The following is a 20183-nucleotide window of genomic DNA, read 5'->3' as shown; positions in this document are numbered from 1 at the left end:
CCAGTCTCATCCTGTTTCCTCCAGCAACACCCAGACCTGGGGAGAGAGGAATTCTCGGCAGGCTTGCGTGCGTCGGCCGTAGATTTCCCGTTGGAGAGGGCAGAACGCTACGTCAGGTAAGCCAGACACTCACTGACAGCCTGGAACTAAATTTCATGCACTTTTGGAACTTCTGCGATGGAAAAGAACTTCCAGTTAAAGTTTTAAAGTTTCCTGAACTCTCCCTTCCCCTCCTGTAGTTTCTGGACAGGTTAGGAATTGAGCTTCTCACTAGTATAGAGTACCAGGATCACTTCTGGTGACCCCGAAGAAAAGTGTTAGGGGGATAAAAGAAAAAATATATATATTTAGGTTTAGTTTTTATACTGTGTTCTATCCACTGATCTTAGTGCTGACCTCTTCCACAGTGCTGTACACAGTATATCTAGTATTGCCGCTAAAGCTGTCCTTGCACTTTAAGTTGCTCATACACCTGTTGGATCATGATTTATTTTTCTGTCGATTGAATCAGAATGGTAAGAGTTCTACAATTGTGATTTAGATCGCTTAGCGGTCATCTTTATTGGGCGAAAGTCGATCAGTGGCCCACACACACTATAAGCGATATACTATGCATTTACCTTTGCTAATTGACCTGACTGATGATGTGACTTAATGCAAAAATGGATTCAGAGTCGATCGCATGACATATGAACATTAGCTGATTTCTGTGTGATCGACCAATATCCTGCTGGATCGACTAAGCTGGTCTATTTGATATATCAGCCACTTTTCATCGATTTGGGCATACTGGAACACACTCTATTCTCTCTTGGTTTGATAAAAAAATCAAATGGTTGATCGTACAGCCAAATTGGGCGCTAGTCTAGTTTAGGGGACCCAGCAGTAAACTTTATAGGGAAATTGTGTGGATAGCACCCTCTCGAGCTGCAGATAAGAATCCAAACATTTGTATAGCGCTTTTCTCCTGTTGGACTCAAAGCGCTTAAAGGAATACTTAAGTGAAAAAAAAAAAAAAGATCTTTACTCACCCGGGGCATCCCTCAGCCCCCTGAAGCTGGATGGTGCCCTCGCAGTCCCGCTCCGATCGTCCTGTCGAGGGCACCATCCAGCTTCAGGGGGCTGAGGGATGTCCTGGGTGAGTAAAGATCATTTTTTTTTTCCACTTAAGTATTCCTTTAAGAGTTGCAGCCACTGGGAAGCGCTCAAGAGTCCACCCTGCAGTGTTAGGGAGTCTTGCTTTGAACTCCTTACTGAATAGGTACTGACCCTAGCCAGGATTCGAACCCTGGTCTCCCATGTCAAAGGCGGTGCCCTTGACCAGTATACTACCCAGCCATAGGTTGTAATAAACTATGCCCAACAATTTGGTGCTAGTCTACTATAGGGGTTCCAGCAGGGACACTCATAGGTAACAGTTCTCCAAGTATTGTAATTGGCCAAGTAGTGTGGGTGTAGTTTACTACAACCTATTGGAAATTTATCAGTTCAGAAGGGTGCTGTCCACCCAATCGTGTTGGCTGATTTCCCTTATGATGTTTCCTACTGGGTCCCCCTAAAGTAGATTAGCACCCTCAAAATCAATCCATCTGATATTTTGGGGAATTGATTCCCAGCAGATGAATCAAATCTGCAAGGAATCGAATGGGGAAAATCGATGAGTGTATGGGTACCTTAACTGTCCCTCAGGAGTTTAAAATCGAATCCCTACCATTGTCATATGTTCATTGTAGTCTAGGGCCAATTTAGGGGGAGGCACGTAGGCACGGGAGAACATACAAACTCCTTGCAGATAGTGCCCTGGCTGGATTGAAACTGGGGACCCAGCATGTAATTAAGGCGCTGGGAAATCTGGGTTCAGGATAAAAATGAAAAAACTGCTCACCCTGCTCCTGCAAAAGTCCCGCCGTCGTTCCAGAGCTGAAGGACTCTGGGGAAATGGGCATATGTTATGTGTGGGGTGTTGTTAGTAGATACTTGCCATGCCTTCCCTTCCCCCTTCATCACTCACCATTCTCCTGTTGCAAGCCCCGTTTGTTTCGATGGGCGGCTCAGGTAACCTATGACCCGGACAAACCGCGCCATTCATGATCAGTATGTTCGTTCAGGACTCTTGTGGCCGTGCTCAATGCCGTCTCCACACAGGTGCCAGCGTGTCTCCACAGCACAGACTAGCGACTTCACCTTGGAGTGTGTGCGCCGTGTCGCAGGAGCGGGGGTGAGCGCTGGCGTCTGTGCGGTGACGGCAATAAGCGCAGCATTTGGGCCCGTTCACACCTGAGCGGGAATCGCACGATTCCCGCTCACGGCCAACCGCTAGCGGTTCTGCAAGAACCGCTACACAATGTAGCGAGTGGCAGTGTTCTCACTGTTGCGGTTAGTGGTAACCGCGTTTTGCCGGCGACGAGCGTTCCGCGATTTGCGATTGTCATTAGCGTGCATAGCACGCTAATCGCGATCGCTCCAAAACCGCCGCAGTATCCAGTGATTTTTCCGCACTAATCGCGGGAAAATCACTCCCGCAAAACGCCGGTGGTAATCGCCGGCGTTCTGCGATTTTAAGTGTGAACGGGCCCTAAGGGTGCTGAAAAGACGTACTCTGTGCAGGAACGGCGCAGTATGTCCAGGTCAGAGATTACCTGAGTCACTGGGGTCAGCCATCCGAATGGGGCTTACCACAGGAGAACGTTGAGAGATGGAGAGGAATGGAAGGCATACATAACATTCACTTTTCACATTTCATTGAGTCCCTCAGCTCTGGTATTCTTTCACTTTTTAAATTTTGTTGGTTTCTGCTTTTTTGCATGCGGTACTGCTTTGTGAATTGAGCCCTACTGCACCTTGAATGGTGTTTTAATGGCGCCCTATGTAGTGAAAGTGGACCTGAACTCTTGCACAGGACAGAAGGAAGACATAGAGAAATGCACCCTGTAAATATTTAGAGTTTAGTCCGTTTAAAGGAAACCAGAGCTGAATAAAAGAGAGGTTTTTTTTATACATACCTGGGGCTTCCTCCAGCCCCATCCGCTCGGATCGCTCCCACGCCGCTGTCTGCAGCTCCGGTCCCGGGTCCTGTCACTTCAGTCAGTCGCGGCCAGTCTGAATTAAAGGGGAACTGAAGTAAGAGGTATATGGAGGCTGCCATATTTATTTCCTTTTAATCAATACTAGTTGCCTGGTAGCCCTGCTGGTCTATTTCTCTGCAGTAGTTTCTGAATAACACCAGAAACCAGCATGCAGCTAGTCTTGTCAGATCTGACATTAAAGGAGTCATCAGGGGAGAAATGGTAAAATAAGTGGTACTTACCGGGGGCTTCCTCCAGCTTCAAGCTCCCAGGACGTCCCTCGCCGCAGCTCTGCCCGCAGCCGTTCGCCGCAGGTCCGTCCCGGTCCCCGGCATGGAAGCGATCAGATCGGATGGGGCTGGAGGAAGCCCCAGGTATGTATTAAACTTTGTATTATTCAGCTCTGGTGCACTTTAATTCATCATTTGTGTCTAATCACAAGTTGTAATTTGATCTCTCCTGTGTCAGCCGACTGCCACGGCAGATAAGCTCATTTGAAAGCACAAGAGGTTAACAAAATGTCTGCTTCCATGAATCAGGAATTAGAATCAGTGCATATTTATTTTAGGATGTGTATCGGCTGTAACAAAGACATGCTTTTTGTTTAAAGGTTATAATGCTGTTGTGTATCTTTTAGCGCAGAGCGGACGTTCTCAGTTCAGGTCTGCTTGAATGGAGCAATCTGTACCCCCAGTATATAAACTTTACAGTTTCAGTTATCAGAATAACGTTGTGGAATTTTTTTTTCATAAAATGGCTGCACTACAAAGTTATGGATTCACTTTCGGGTTGTGTGATGAAGTCAGCCGATCCGTCAGACGCCCAAACTGTGTCACAGCAGGTCCACCATGTAAATATTTGTGACCCAGGCTGGAAGTGCTGCGGGCGGGTGTGTCAGGAGGAATGAGAGGTTTGAAGTTGAGGAACTTTCTGGGCGTTGTAGCTCCGCCCCCTTGCATAGCATTGTTCTCCCATCAGGAATGTTATTACCTAATACGGTGTTTGGAGTGACTCCCCCTCCCCAGCCATCCACCAGTGTTGTCACCCATCAGTGTGTAAATACAGTGACATTATTTCCCATATCCTGTGACTCATGGGGCTACCTGCATACAAGCTCTCTGCAGCAATGCTCTACTACAGAGATCAGGAATTACACACAATGTTTCTCTGCCTCCTCCCCCTCCTGGCGTCACTTTAGCTCAGCTTGTAGAGTGTTCCCAAGCTTACCCCTCCTCCCTTTTTAACCCTCTCAGGCGCAGGCTGATCGCTGCAATGACCAGTCCTAAACCTGTCTATGCAGGAGCACCTTACTAGGAAGAAGGGAAGAGTGACAGCAGGTACAGGTGAAAAATTAGAATAGCATGCAAAAGTTCATTTATGTCCGTAATTCTGAACCATACTGATGCTGGGAACCAGGGCTGTGGAGTCGGTAAAAAAAATCTTCCGACTCCTCATTTTATGAAACCTCCGACTCCAGGTACCCAAAATTGCTCCAACTCCGACTCCTTAGGGCCCGTTTCCACTATCGCAAATTCGTATAGGCAATACAAGTGGATGGGGCTGTTTCCACTTGTCAGGATTTCTTTGCAGTTTTGTGTGCAGGAAAAATCTGCACGGCAGAGCCATCAGAATTCGCTCGCTGCGCAGCGCTAGGCGATTCGCATACAATGTATTTAATAGGAAATTCGCATGCGGTTTTGGTATGCGAATTTTACTGCAAATTTGCATACGATTTTGCTTAAAACCGATGTACAGGCACTGATGGTTAAATTCACATACATACAAACCTATGCGAATTTGCAGTAAGATTTGCATACAAATGCTAACCAATTTGCATCCGCATGCAAATTCCTTTCTGCGATTTCCGCAACAATTCTGCACCGCACAAGTGGAAACGGGCCCTAAGTCTAATTTTGACAAAAGCTATGGATTTGGTTCAAAAATCATCCGACGACTCACTTTATTGAAACCTCCGACTCCACGACTTCACAATTTTGAGTTAGATGGTTCGATAGATAATTTCCGTCATGTCTGATATTTTCGATCGTTTTTCTGGCCGATTTCTCACAGAAGTGAATGGATATGGATAAGAAAATATAAGAGAATCAAGCGGAAAAACGATTTGAAAATCGATTAAATGGAAAATTGAACAGAAAAAAACCGCATCCTGTACCTAGCATGAGGCCATTTAAAGTGGACCTGAACTCTTGCACAGGACAACAGGAAAACATAGAGAAATGCACCCTGTATGTATTTAGAGAGTTTACTCTCTCATTCCCCCTCATCTGTGACTAATCACAACTGTAATTTGATCTCTCACCTGTGTCATCTGACTACCACAGCAGAGAAGCTAATTGGTAAACATAGGATGTTAACAATATGTCTACTTCCATAAAAGCAGGAAGTGGATATGCTTATTATTTGCAACATTTGTATCAGCTGTAACAAAGAAATGTTTTTCTTTAAAGGTTATGGTGATGTTGCATATCTTTTACAGCAGAGAGGACGTTCTGAGTTAGGGTCTGCTTTAACCTTCCTGGCGGTAACCCCCCCCCCCCCACCCCCCCAGACCCCGTGCGCTGCCTGGCCAATCAGTGCCAGGCAGCGCCGAGGGGTGGATCGGGACTCCCAATGACGTCACGACGTCGCTGACGTCATCCCGCCCCGTCGCCATGGCGACGGGGGAAGCCCTCCAGGAAATCCCGTTCTTTGAACGGGATTTCCTGATTGGAGATTGCCGAAGGCGATCGAAGCGGGGGGATGCCGCTGAGCAGCGGCAGGGCTCGCTACATGATTTTAGAAAAAAAAAACTGCCGCGCTGCCTCCTGGCGGAATTTTTCATACCGCCAGGAGGGTCTGCCGACAACTGTAACAAAAGGGCGATGGAAGCTGCCATATTTTTTTCTTTTTAATCAATACCAGTTGCCTGGCAGCCCTGGAGATCTATTTGGCTGCAGTAGTGTCTGAATCCCACCAGTAACAAGCATGCAAATTATCTTGTCAGATCTGACAATAATGTCAGGAACACCTGATCTGCTGCATGCTTGTTCAGAGTCTATGGCAAAAAGTATTAGAGGCAGAGCAACAGCAGGACAGCCAGGCAACTGGTATTGTTTAAAGGAAATAAATATGACAGCCTCCCTATCCCTCTTGTTACAGTTGAATTAATATAAATTAACTTCTGCACGATATTCTAATTTCCCGAGTTTCACCTGTACATTTGTATTTACAGTAATTTTTCTTGCATGATGGCACCATCATTTGGACGATCTGCTCTGCTCAAAAGCCTTTGAGTTCTGTTGTGATATTTACAGATGGCTATTTGCTGAACTAATAATTATAACCTTCATTTTATCGCCACTGAGTTAACCTCCTGGGGGATACAATATCGGCAGGGGGCGGCGCAGCACATTTTTTTTAAAATTATTTTTTTTAATCATGTAGCTAGCTTAGCGCTAGCTACATGATTGCCGCTGTGCAGCGGCATCCCCCCACCCCCTCTGATCGCCTCCGGCAATCAAAGCAAACAGGAAATCCCGTTCAGAACGGGATTTCCTGTTTGGCTTCCCCCGTCGCCATGGCGACGATCGGGATGACGTCATCGACGTCAACAACGTCGTGACGTCAGAGGAAGTCCCGATCCACCCCTCAGCGCTGCCTGGCACTGATTGGCCAGGCTGCGCACGGGGTCTTGGGGGGGGGGGGGGAGCGGCGCGGCACGGTGGGTAGCGGCGAATCAGCGCGGAGCGGCGGCGATCGGTATATACACGCAGCTAGCAAAGTGCTAGCTGCGTGCAACAAAAAAAAAATTATGCAAATCGGCCCACCAGGGCCTGAGAAATCCTCTGTGGCGGCTTACCCCGAGCTCAGCTCGGGATTATCCCCCAGAGGGTTAAGCTGTGTACGCGTGTCAAATAAAAGTATTTTGAAACTAAAAGTGGCAGCACATCTCTCGACTCGGTCATCGATCAGCTGATTCGCTGATGATCATCGAATTGGATGAAAATCTGTGCTACACCTTCGTCCAGTTCGCTCCCTCAAGGCTGCCTCTATTTTCTATACTGCTATACATTGATTTATTATGTATGATATTTTTTTTTGCTTTCAATAAAAATATGATTGATTAAAAAAAATCAGTGCCACCATGAGCGCGCCTGATCAACCATGATCGTGCCGAAATTGGTTGCATGTATCGGTCGGACATGCTGCAAGATGTCGGGCCATCGCGATCAATCAGGTGCGTGGCAGTAACGGCAAGTGATATCGGGGGCGAGCCTAAAAAAAACCCTTAGTGTATAAATGTCCCCCCATGTGTGCATTTATACATTACCTGTCCTGTGTCCCCCACCATCTTTCTTCGGTATCCTGCCATTCCATTAGCGCTATACACGCTGCCGCGTATACCACGGGGCACTGCATGGCGGGCGACATAGGACAGGTAATGTATAAATGCATACACGGCGGGGTACATTTATGCACTGGGGGGGAGCGTTGGATTTGGATGACCCCCGAGAGATTTCATGCTGAAAATTATCGGGAATCAACCTGCGTTGTATGGGCAGCCGAAAGATCTCGCTCTAATCAGATTTGATCATAGAGATTTGTCTCGTGGTCGAATCTGTCCATCATCGCTGGATGTATGGCCACCTTCAAAAATCAATGACCGATCAGCAGATAGTCTTTGTTAAAAATTTACTCAACGACTCAAAAAGATGACGAAAGATGTTTCTTATAATCTTGTTAAATTCACACTAGTAGATTTTTATCTGACAACAATCGTCCTTTCCAAAAAGGTGTTTGAGACCGTCAAATATTTCTTAACCCTTGTGTACACAGTGCAAGCGTGGAGGAGGAGGAGGAAGTAAATGGACTACAAATATATTTCTTGTGGCTAATCATTTGCAGTGATATTCAACAAAAGAAAAGAAAATGGTGGCGCATCTAAACAAGATGCACCTGACATTGCATAGGGCTAATAAGCCTCTCAAAGGCACAACTGTGCTCATTGCAGTAGAACAGGTGCATTGGAACTAATGCATTTCACAATAATCAACTTATTAGGGGACCCTACCCTTTTCTTATTGAGAGAGACATCAGTTCAGTAGCAGGGACGTCTCGTGCAGCCTTCTCTCGGGGTCCTATGCAATGTCGGGTGCATCTTGGTTAGATGCGCGACCATTTTCTTCTTTTGTTGAATATCGCTGATCATTTGCAGTGATGGGCTCCCGAGTAGCTACGATTTCGTAATTGAAATGGTAATCAAGTTTGATTACACCAGGTGTGACTGCGGGAGATGAGGGGATTAAAGTGGACCCAAATTAAAAATACAAGATTTCAGAAATAAAATCTATTTTCTAAATTATAATAGCAGCCTTTTTTCAGCTGCATGATGACCAATATAAAATATTTTACATTTATTGGAGGAACCCCTCCCCTCCTTTTATATTGCTGGGACTGTATCCGGCAGACTGGTGGAGGAGATAAAAAAACAAAACACAGGCTGCTACTGATGATGTCACAGGGGGGGTGATCTCAGATTTCACATAGACGACGCCCCTGTGAGGGAGGGTAGCTGATGACAAACGCACCCCCTGATCTAAAACCTCCTACTAAGCTTAGAAGTAATGGCTGCCACCTGTATAACCCTAGTTATGAAAAGAGAAGGGTGAAAAGCATGCACTTATATGCTCATAGGCTTGAAGGAGTGTTTATCTTTGTATGTGTCATAGTGGTGCAACTAAATATTTTGAATTAAAAAAATGTTTGGTTTGGGTCTGCTTTAACTTGCCCATAAGTCCATGGGATCCTCTGCGTTCCATTTATGTCACAGGCAAAGTGTTGCACAATCACTACCACTCTTCTCCTTCCGGCCGGAGGAAGCACAGTAGTGATTGTGGAACGCGACTAACACTTCGCCTGTGACATGAATGGAATGCAGAGGACCTGTCAGATTTTTACTGCCTACTGTAAATGGCAGCAGCATAGGAGTAAAGTCTATCATTTTTAATATGGGAGAAATGTACTTCTATGTATGCTTACACCTGTATTTTACATCTTAATGATGGTGTTCCTTTAACAGATGACGCGGTTCGCAGTTTGGTCAGAGAAATAAAAATGGTTTGCAAGTAGGTTAAGAGGCCATGTAAGTCAAGCTGAGAAAGGGACTTCTGAGATAATTTCTCATCATCAAACAATGAACTTCTGCATAACCGGCTCTGTAAAGCCTTGTACACACGCTAAGCAGAACTTGGCCCAGGCAGCTGTTTGTGGCAGTTTTGGCCAGAGAATCTAGCATGAGTATAGGAGTCTTATGAGGTCACTTAACCACCCTGGCGTTCTATTAAGATCGCCAGGGCGGCTGCGGGAGGGTTTTTTTTTTAATAAAAAAAAAAACTATTTCATGCAGCCAACTGAAAGTTGAAGGCCCACTAGAGGGTGCTCCGGATGCCTTCATCTGATCGCCTCCGGCGACCAGAAGTAACAAGGAGGCTTCGCTTACCTCGTCGCCATGGCGACGAGCGGAGTGACGTCATGGACGTCAGCCGCCTCCGATCCAGCCCTTAGCGCTGGCCGGAACTGTTTGTTCCGGCTACGCTGGGCTCAGGCGGCTGGGGGGACCCTCTTTCGCCACTGCACGCGGCGGATCACCGCGCTGCGGCGGCGATCAGGTAGCACACGCGGCTGGCAAAGTGCCGGCTGCGTGTGCTGCTTTTTATTTCATGCAAATCGGCCCAGCAGGGCCTGAGCGGCAGCCTCCAGCGGTAATGGACGAGCTGAGCTTGTCCATACCGCCCGGCTGGTTAAAGAGACACTGTAACATCAAAAAGTTCCCCTGGGGGGTACTCATCTCGGGAGGGGGAAGCCTCAGGGTCCCAATGAGGCTTCCCACGCCATCCTCTGTCCCACGGGGGTCTCGCTGCGGCCCGACAAATCCGACAGCCTGTTCAATACTTACCTTTCCAGACTCCAGCGGGGGCGCTGTGGCGGCTTTCAGCTCCGAAGTAGGCGGAACTACCCGATCTCAGTCGGGTCCGCTCTACTGCGCAGGCGCCGGAGACTTGCACCTGCGCAGTAGAGCAGACCCGACGGTGATTGGGTATTTCCGCCTATTTCGGAGCGGAGAGCCGCCACAGTACCTGCGCAGGAGCCGGGAAGTAAATATTTACATCGCCGCTGTTCGGGGGGCTGCAGCGAGACCCCCGTGGGACAGAGGACGGCGTGGGAAGCCTCATTGGGACCCTGAGGCTTCCCCCTCCCGAGGTGAGTACCTCCCAGGGGAACTTTTTGATGTTACAGGTTTTCTTTAAAGGTGCACTATGGGGAAAAATTTAAAAATGTAATATATGTGCAAACATATACAAATAAGTATGTTTTTCCAGAGTACAGTAAAATAAGCCATTACTTTTCTCCTATGTTGCTGTCACTTACAGTAGGTAGTAGAAATCTGACAGAAGTGACAGGTTTTGGACTAGTTCATCTCTTCATAGGGGATTCTCAGGGATTTATTTATTTTCAAAAGCACTTAGTGAATGGCAGTTGCTCTGTCCAACTGCCAAAAAACTGGAGCGAGCAGAGAAGCTGGCCAGCATCATTGGTTAAATTCTTTTTAGGGAATCTCTTTATAGAGAATAAAAGCTTTGCTGAGAATCCCCTATGAAGAGATGGACTAGTCCAAAACCTGTCACCTCTGACAGATTGATACTACCTACTGTAAGTGACAGCAATATAGGAGAAAAGTAATTTATGGCTCATTTTACTCTGGAAAAAACATACTACTTTGCACGTGTTTTTTAAATTTTAATTTTTTTTTGCCATAGTGCCCCTTTAACCACTTCAGCCTTCAGTGTTGTTTCATTTTATGCATCCGAGCAACTTTCACCTCCCATTTATTCGCCAATAACTTTATCACAACTTATCGCACTGAAATAATCTATATCTTGTTTTTTTGCCACCATTTAGGCTTTCTTTGAGTGGTACATTTTGCTAAGAATTTTATTCTAAATCCATTTTAACAAGAAGATTAAGAAAGCAATGGAAAAAAATCATTATTTCTCAGTTCTCGGCCATTCTAGTTTTAAATGAATACATGCTACTGTAATTAAAACCCATGTATTTTATTTGCCCATTTGTCCTGTTCATTTCACCGTTTAAATTATGTCCCTATCACAATGTATGGCGCATATATTTTATTTGGAAATAAAGGTGCATTTTTTTCAGCTTTACGTCCATCACTATTTACAAGCCCATAATTTAAAAAACAGTAATATACCTTACTACATAGATATTAAAAATGTTCAGTCCATAAGGTAACTATTTATGTATTTTTTTTTTTCTTTTTTTACAAAAAAAGTTGTGTAGCTATTGGTAAGTGTGGGAGGTAAGGGACTAATTTTAACAGTAAAAAAAAGTCATTATCTGGAAATTATTTCCAGATGTAATTTTACTATTTAGCCACAAGATGCCCTCGGAGCTTACTTCTGCATGTGTAGTATTACTACGCAAGCGGAAGTAAAGCGTGGATTTTTTTAATACAGTACAATACGAAACTTGATAACCACCTGCCCTCCATGATCATTGGTTGCTGGGGAACTCCGAGGGTGATTGTTACGCCACCTTATGTACGCATTGAGGCATTTGAAATTAAAGTGGTCCTCAACTCTTGCACAGGCCAGAATGAAAACCTAGAGAAATGCACCCTGTATGTATTTAGAAAGCTAAATCTAATTTTCCCTCTTCTACGTCTAATCACAAGTTGTAATTTTATCTCTCCCATGTCAGCTTACTGCCACGGCAGATAAGCTCATTTGAATTTGCTTCCATGAAAGCAGGAAGTAGAAACACTGCAGATTTATTGCAGGATTAGTATCAGAGATGTTTTTTTTCTTTAAACGTAACCAGAGATGAGGAAAATAAAGTTTTGGTTTTTTTTTATTTTTTATTTTTTTTACTTGCCAGGGGCTTCCTCCAGCCCCATGCGCATGGATCGCTCCCCCGCCTCCATCCTCCGCTGCCTGCAGCTCCAGTACCGGATCCGGTAACTTCCTCCAGTCGTGGCCAGTCTGTGCAGGAGGAAGTGCGCTCTCTACGTATCTCTCCGGCAGGCGCCGCAGAGATACGGAGAGGGCGCTAAATGGCCGTGACTGGAGGTAGTGACGGGACCCGGTACCGAAGCTGCAGGCAGCGGAGGATGGCGGCGTGGCGAGCGATCCCTGCCCATGAGGCTGGAGGAAACCCCTGGTATGTATAAAATGGTAAGTATGTCTCGTCTCTGGTACACTTTAAAGGTTATAATGCTGTTCGTATCTTTTAGAGCAGATAGAAAGCTCTGAGTTCAGGTCCACTTTAATAAGACCAGACATTTTTTGCATTCAGACCGATGCATGCGATTGTATTCTAAATTTATATATAAAATTATAAAAGCCATCTAATGTTATATCTGACCAATATAATGACCAATATCGACCTGATGGTGACGGTTTATCAGTTAGCAGCTTTGCACCACTCGATAGTCGATCAGATCTCGACACGGATCCGATCTAATATTTGTCTCCCCGCAACTGGCTTGGTACAGCTCAGTACAGCACACAGCTAAGCAATCCATCAATAATGCAACACTATCGGCCATTCTCCATATCTACAGCTCCACAGTCCGTTCCTCCATAGAGAAAACAGAGAAATTGTCACGCGTCTAGCGCTATGAATCCCTCTCGCACAACTTCAGCACGTCTTCAGCATTTGAAATTGAAACTAGTGTTGAAAAAGCCTAGTAGGAGGGAATGGAAATTGCGCAAGTTAAAACGTGCTGCAACTCGCACCCTGAAAATGAAACTAAGGGCTGGTTCAGACGGGCGTCTGACGCTTTCAAATGCTTTCCTGCTACTGAGCGGAAAAGCATTCTTGGCAACCTTCGGTGGCGCTCCTCAGCGTTTTATCATTGCGTCGCGCTTTAACCCACGCCGGGGGGACAGGGAACGGCTGAGTGTAGCTGATCCTGCACGGTGGGATCTAGCGCACATTTGCGCCAGTGACGGAAAAGCTGCTACTGATGTTTAAAAAGCAATGTTCATTCATTAGAATGTCTCTTGCAGTCCATGTTTAGCATGGAATTGCCGCTGAACACAGTTCTCTATAGGATACAGAATGCGGGTATGTTTGCCATGGGTCCATCGTTGACGTTTGTATACAGTGTGCCTCTGAGGAAGCGGCTTTTTGGCCGTGAAACATGTCAGGCAGTCTTTTATGTGAATTTGGAACTCTGAATTTGTATCCATTCGTTGTGTCTGCAACTATAGAAGAATACGATACGACCCACCGATACTAACGGCATGGATTCTCTGTTTCCATGGGAACAAGCCCAAAAAAATTTTCAAATTGGACTTGTAGTTTTTGAGAAAATCGATTTTTAAACAAATGCCTTTTAAACTTGTATAAACAGGTGCAAAGAGCAGAGGTGACACTGAGGGGGACACTGGAGGTACAGGGAGGCACAGAGGAGGTACAGGGGACAGAGATGGCACAATGTTCCGACTTAAGAACAGATTCAGGTTAAGAATGAACCTACAGTCCCTATCTCGCTTGTTAACCGAGGACTACCTGATATATATTGTCACCAATACTTTGTACTAGGGACATAATTAAAATCTTGTGATAACCAGGACAAATAGGCAGATAAAATGTGTGGGATTTATGCACAGTAGCAGTGTTTATATTAAAACTATAGGGGATGAAATTGGAGTAAGTGTTTGTTTTCTTCCTTTTTTCCTTGTTTTTCCCTTTAACCTGCTGGGCGGTCTGGACGAGCTCAGCTCGTCCAGTACCGCCGGAGCCTGCCGCTCAGGCCCTGCTGGGCCGATTTGGCTCAAATAAAGTGCAGCACACGCAGCCGGCACTTTGCCAGCCGCGTGTGCTGCCTGATCGCCGCCGCTCTGCGGCGATCCGCCGCGAGCAGCGGCGAAAGAGGGTCCCCCCAGCCGCCTGAGCCCAGCGTAGCCGGAACAAAAAGTTCCGGCCAGCGCTAAGGGCTGGATCGGAGGCGGCTGACGTCAGGACGTCGGCTGACGTCCATGACGTCACTCCGCTCGTCGCTATGGCGACGATATAAGCAAAACAAGGAAGGCCGCTCATTGCGGCCTTCCTTGTTTATTCTGGGCGCCGGAGGCGATCGGAAGAACGCCTCCGGAGCGCCCTCTAGTGGGCTTTCATGCAGCCAACTTTCAGTTGGCTGCATGAAATAGTTTTTTTTTTATTCAAAAAAAACCCTCCCGCAGCCTGCCTGGCGATCTTAATAGAACGCCAGGCAGGTTAAAATACATAGAAAATAAAGTAATTACCGAAAACAAATATCGACCCCAAAAAGCCCAATTGGTGGTGAAAAAAACAAGATATAGATCATTTCATTGTGATTAGTAGTGATCAAGCTATTGGCAAATGAAAGGGATGAGCACTGAAAGGTGAAAATCGCTCGTCAGTAAGGGCTGGTTCAGACGGGCGTTTTTGTGGCGTTTAACGCAGCGTTTCAGACGCAGCGTTTTTTGGGATCTACTGCCATCCCATGCAAGTGAATGGGAGCGTTTAATGCTGGCTTTTGCAGGCTTTCATGAAAGCCTAGCAGTAGATCACAGCGTTGCGTCTAGTCTCAAAAGCAACATGCTGCTTTCAGAGGCAGTAAACGCGAGGAAACAATAGCAGAGACCAGAACTGCTAGCCTTGAACGCTTTTCAAACGCTGGCGTTTAAACGCTGGCGTTTGAACGCAATGCCAAGCAAAAGCTCAGCAGACGCCCGTGTGAGCCAGCCCTTAGGGTAAAAAAACCCTTCGGGTTGAAATGGTTAATGGCTCAAAATCTAGCCGTGTATTCCCAGCATTAGGCTCTTCTGCTGCCAGAGTTAGAGGAAGTTGTGCTTGTGTATTTCCCATGTTATCACCCACTCTCTTCAGCACTAATGCATCCACCAGACTGGGGCTGTGTGGTTACGACAGGTGGAGTCCTGTGTCTACCAAAATATCCCCTACTGCCTCCAGCAAATGGAGAGCTGCCAGGTGTGACACTAGTGCAGTGTAACAGGCATAGATGTATGTTTAGTCGACTGTCTGGGCCACACCCTTTAGACAAGCATATGTTGTGGTGAACTAAGCCTTGAGGCAGTCGTACATACCAGATGTAATACATGTTCAACATCTACCTAATATAAATCATATACAGCCTTGCTTATTTCCCTAGATGATGTTGGATCAGATCTCAGTAATGTTACCTTTATTGTTTTTAAAGCACAACTAAGTGAGAGAAATAAGGAGGCTGCCCTATTATTATTTATTATTATTTAGTATTTATATAGCGCCGACATTGTCTTGTCACTTAGATTAACTGTTGGGCATAAAATAAAAAATCAAATCTTTATTTTTATCTGGTAAGCAAGTAATAATGATTCTAGCCAGGCAATCCCAAAGTTAAAATTACTTTTCTTGTTGGTAAATGATCATTCCCCAGTTTACCTGACTCTTATTTGGTACACAGAGGAAGTTGCAGGGCATGCTGGGTTGACCTTTTTTTTGCTTTTGTACTTCCCCCTCAGACTTAACTAATGCAGCCTGATTGGCTAAAGCCACTTTCCCTCCTGTTTTCCCCTCCCACGCCTCTGTTCCTCTCTGATTGGCCAAAATTTCTCATGCTGAGACAATACACTTTCTATAGTGAAAGGTGGGCAAATCAGGCAGAGGAGACTAAGGGAGAAAATGACATCAGAATTGGCTTCAAAATAGCCACACTTAAAATGGGAAATGCTAAGGAGGATTTTTTTTTTTTTACTGTAGAAAAATCACTAAAATCAAAACATGGACAGTGCAATACATATGTTATGTAAGTAGAGCAAGTATTTATCTATTTATATATGTGTTGTTTTTTTTCCTGAGATAGTATGGCTGACAGCTTCTCTTTAACCACTTCGGGACCAGCACCCTCTTAAGGGGGCCTTAAGGACCAGAGGGTGCTAGTCCAGTAAACCACCGCTTCCCTCCAAATCGCCGCTAAAATCCACCGGTCACGTCGAACTGTCCCCGCCGCAGGCTGCTCTCTCTGCCGTCGCTATGACGGCAGAGCACTGTGCGCCAGTCAGGAGCCGCTTACATTGGCTCCTGACCCTGTCACTCAATGTAAGCCAATGGGATTGGCTTACAGTAATGACAGGGCCAGGAGCCAATGAAAACTGCTCCTGCCCGGCTCACAGTGCTCTGCCGTCATAGAGGCGGCAGGGCAGCACATTGCGGTGAAGATCGGGCGGGGGCGCACGGTGAATGGGACGTAGAGTTCACGTCTGGTCAGAACCGCAGCGCCCCCTGCCCGCCGTAGATTTATACTGCAGCTGTCCGCAGGTAGTTAAAGAAAACCTGTACTGAAAAAAAGTTCCCCTGGGGGGTACTCACCTCAGTAGGGGGAAGCCTCTGGACCGTATTGAGGCTTCCCTCGTCGTCCTGTGTCCCACGGCGGTCTCACTGCAGCTCATGGAACGCACAGCCGACAATTGTCGGGCTGTGCAATATTTACCTTTTCTGGCTCCAGCGGGGGCGCTGTTGCGGCTCTTCCCATGGAGATAGGTCGAAAATAGCCGATCTCCGTCGGGTCCGCTCTACTGCGCAGGCACAGGAGACTTGCGCCTGCGCAGTAGAGCTGCCCGACGGAGATCGGTTATTTTCGCCTATTTCCGTGGTAAAACCAGATACTGCGCCGGAGCCCGAGAGGTAAATATTTATATCGCCGCCGCTCCGGGAGGGTTTTCGCCGTGGGACCGAGGAGGACGGGGGAAGCCTCAACAGGATCCGGAGGCTTCCCCCACCCGAGGTGAGTACCCCCCCCCAGGGGAACTTTTTTTAATTACAGATTTTCTTTAACTGTCCCTCAGAGGGGCTCACAATCTAATCCCTACCATAGTCATATCTGTCTGTATCGTGTAGTGTATGTATCAGTCTAGGGCCATTTAGGGGGAAGCCAATTAACTTAACCGTATGTTTTTGGAATGTGGGTGGAAACCAGAGTGCCCACAGGAAACCTATGCAGACACGGGTAGAACATACAAACTCTGTGCAGATCGTGCCCTGGCTAGGATTCGAACTGGGCACCCAGCACGGCAAGATGAGAATGCTAACCACTACCCCACATTCCTGCTGATCTTTGGCTGCAGTAGTGTCTGAACCCCACACATGAAGCAGGCATTTGGCTAATCTAGTCAGACTTCGGTTAGAATCGTGTAATCTGCATGCTTGATCAGGGTCTATGATTAAAGGTGTCCATTCCCTATCAATTTCAGCAGGAAATCTTTCTGGAATCGGCCTAGTGATATTGGCTGGCTGGCACTGTCCCCCTCTAGTATAAAATGTGCCCCGTGCATGAATAATGTACCTGTTGGTGTCCGCCGTGCACGTCCTCCGCGTATACGTGAGCGCTTGTGTGACGTCTCGCATACGTCCACGTATATGCGGGCAACCGCGTGGGGCGAGTGGACAGAGCACGGAGCCAGCGGCGGACCCAGACAGGTAAAGTATTCATGCACCGGGCACATTTTTACCTGATCCAGCATGTCGGCCCCACATCTTGCAGCTTGTCCGATCGAGACATGCGCCCCGAAATTGATTGCAATGGCGATCGGGCATGCTCTTGGCGGCTCACATTTTTTTCCAATACGATTATATTGATCGAAACGGATAGTTGATCGGCTGCCAAGTCGCCTGGTGTATAGCCACCTTTAAAGGGAAGGCCCGAGCCATTTAAAAATAAAAAATCCACTTACCTGGGGCTTCCTCTAGCATCCTGCATCCGTCCTGTGCCCTCGCCGCAGCTCCAATGGGTCCTGGTCCCCTCCGGTGGAGATGTCAAATTCGCCGGGTCGTCTTCTCCTGCACTCCAGAGTGCGGCTCACTGGTCGCTCCAGGGCTCAGGACTCTGACTCCTTAGTTTATGAAACCACCGACTCCAACTCCAGGTAGCCAAAATTACTCCGACTCCACAGCACTGGGTGGCGCTGACGTCATCCGGACGGTACGGTGCAGGACTACTGCGCCCGTGCAGTACAGTCTAGATGATGTCAGTGCCACTCTTAAGAGCCGCTCGCGCAGGCGCAGTGGACATCCTGCGTCGGAGGGGACCCTAGGGAGCGGAGCTGCGGTGAGGGCACAGGACAGCTGGCAGGGGCTGGAGGAAGCCCCAGGTAAGTGGATTCTTTTTATTTTAATTGAGCTCGGATGTGTCCTTTAAAGTATTAGAGGCAGAGGATCAGCAGAACTGCCAAGCACTTTGCTTTGTTTAATAGGAAATAATTATGGCAGCCTCCATATATCTTTTAACATCAGGTGTGCTTTAACCACTTGAGGACCGTGGTGTTAAACCCCCCCTAGTGACAGGCCATTTTTTACTAAAATGGCAACTGCAGCTTTAAGGCCAAGCTGCAGGGCCGCACAACTCGGAACACAAGTGATTTCCGAACCCCCCGCCCCCTCCCCACCAACAGAGCTCTCTGTTGGTGGTCTGATCGCTCCCCAGTTGCTTGTTTTTTTTTTTACAAATATTTGTTTTTATAATTTCACATTTTTTTTCCATTTTTGCCCCGTTCCCTCCCCCCCCCCCCCCTGCCAGCCAATCAGCATTATTGGCTGCCATAGGCTTCAGCCTATGACAGCCGATCACTCCCCAGTCTATGGAGGGGATATGTACCGTGTTATCAAAGCGCTAGCTTGTACAATTTAAAACTGAATAAAATGTCCCAGCGGAGTGCGCTACCACAAGGTTCGGCAAGACCTAAATACTTATACACAATTGTTTAAGCGCACATCCTATTCAATATAAAAGTCCACAAAACACTTTTCAGGAGTTTCTCAAAGCTGTTCTCATATGCAGTTTCTTGCTCTCTTCTACCACCATCACCGTGGACACCCAACAGTAAACAGACTCACCAGATGTATTGGCCACTGCTAGACTGGCCAACCATGCACAAATCCAGGAGCCTCAGTACTTCAGGATCCTGGTACCGCTGTGATGCTGTCCGTTTAGACCACCATCATCCTCCCCATAATCCATGCATTGTACCTCAAAGAAACAGCCTCCATAGCGTAACTCCGTAAAAAACTTAAAACTTTAATAATAAAATTGCACTCACATACTCCAGATTGTATTGCACATTTAGAGTTTCACGGGCTCTCCCCCGTTGCCTGGCAGGGCACAGCTTGTGTTGGGTCCTCCTGTTCTCCCGCCACTCAGCTTGCAGACATCACCGCCTTCACCGGCCGTTCGCTTCCTGGTATGTCCAACCTCCCGCCCGATCGATTTCGTCACTCCCTCGTGACTCATCAGGGGCCGCTCCACGGCGTGGAGCGGTCCTGGGGCTGCCGCACTGCTCACGCCAATTGGCATGGAGCAGTCGGAAAGTAGTTAAAGGTGACCACACCTGATGCAATAAAATGTTTTTGCATCATGGCATGCTTCAGTGAACAAGGACACCAAGCTAAGTTCTCACTTAGTGTCCTAAGCGGTAAATGGTAGGTGTGTTAATTGTGCAGCCTTCATTGTTGGAGCAGGCTTTTACTGTTGTCCATATGGAGGCGTTCATCTTCTCTCTCCCATGCCGCAGGTTCCCGCAGGGTTTTAGTGTTCCTGGTCATGCAGTGCATGCTGGGTGTGTGTGATGCATGCCAGCAGATATAGTTCCCATCGATGATTGATGTGGTTACATGAATGCTGAGGTCTCTTTAAATAATTTGTTGCCCTAAATAATTATAGATTGCTTTGGGCAGCAGTTTTTGGAATGATTGCTGTACAGATGTGCCATTTTGTGCTTTGCTTTGACTCTATGGGATTACTCACACTGCGGCGATTGTACTGTGATTATGATTTCCGCTGATCGCAAACCCTCTGCATTCAACTCTTTCCGGGACGCGCCGGCATCGAGCCGCTGGCTCGATGCCGGCACATTATCTTACCGTGTATTCCCAGCATTACAATAGTCAAGACGGGAGATGATTAGGGCATGCACAAGCATTTGAGTTGCTTCTTGTGAGAGGAAGGGGCGGATTCTGGAAATGTTTTTGAGATGGAAGTAGCAGGAGGTAGTTAATGTGTTTATGTGGTATAATATA

The 20183-nt window shown here is 46.9% G+C and overlaps 1 protein-coding gene across 1 annotated transcript in view; it reads left to right on the top strand.

Moving 5' to 3' along the window:
* LOC137564415 (catenin alpha-1) overlaps positions 1-20183 on the top strand; it is a 70243-nt gene continuing 50060 nt past the window's right edge. The window contains exon 1 of the mRNA XM_068278273.1: positions 1-116. The gene's annotated coding sequence lies outside the window, so the exon portion shown is untranslated. The remainder of the gene's footprint in view (positions 117-20183) is intronic.

Source organism: Hyperolius riggenbachi, chromosome 3 (assembly GCF_040937935.1).
Source record: "Hyperolius riggenbachi isolate aHypRig1 chromosome 3, aHypRig1.pri, whole genome shotgun sequence".
In the NCBI taxonomy this organism is placed as follows: domain Eukaryota; kingdom Metazoa; phylum Chordata; class Amphibia; order Anura; family Hyperoliidae; genus Hyperolius; species Hyperolius riggenbachi.
This window is presented reverse-complemented; position numbering and strand designations above follow the sequence as displayed.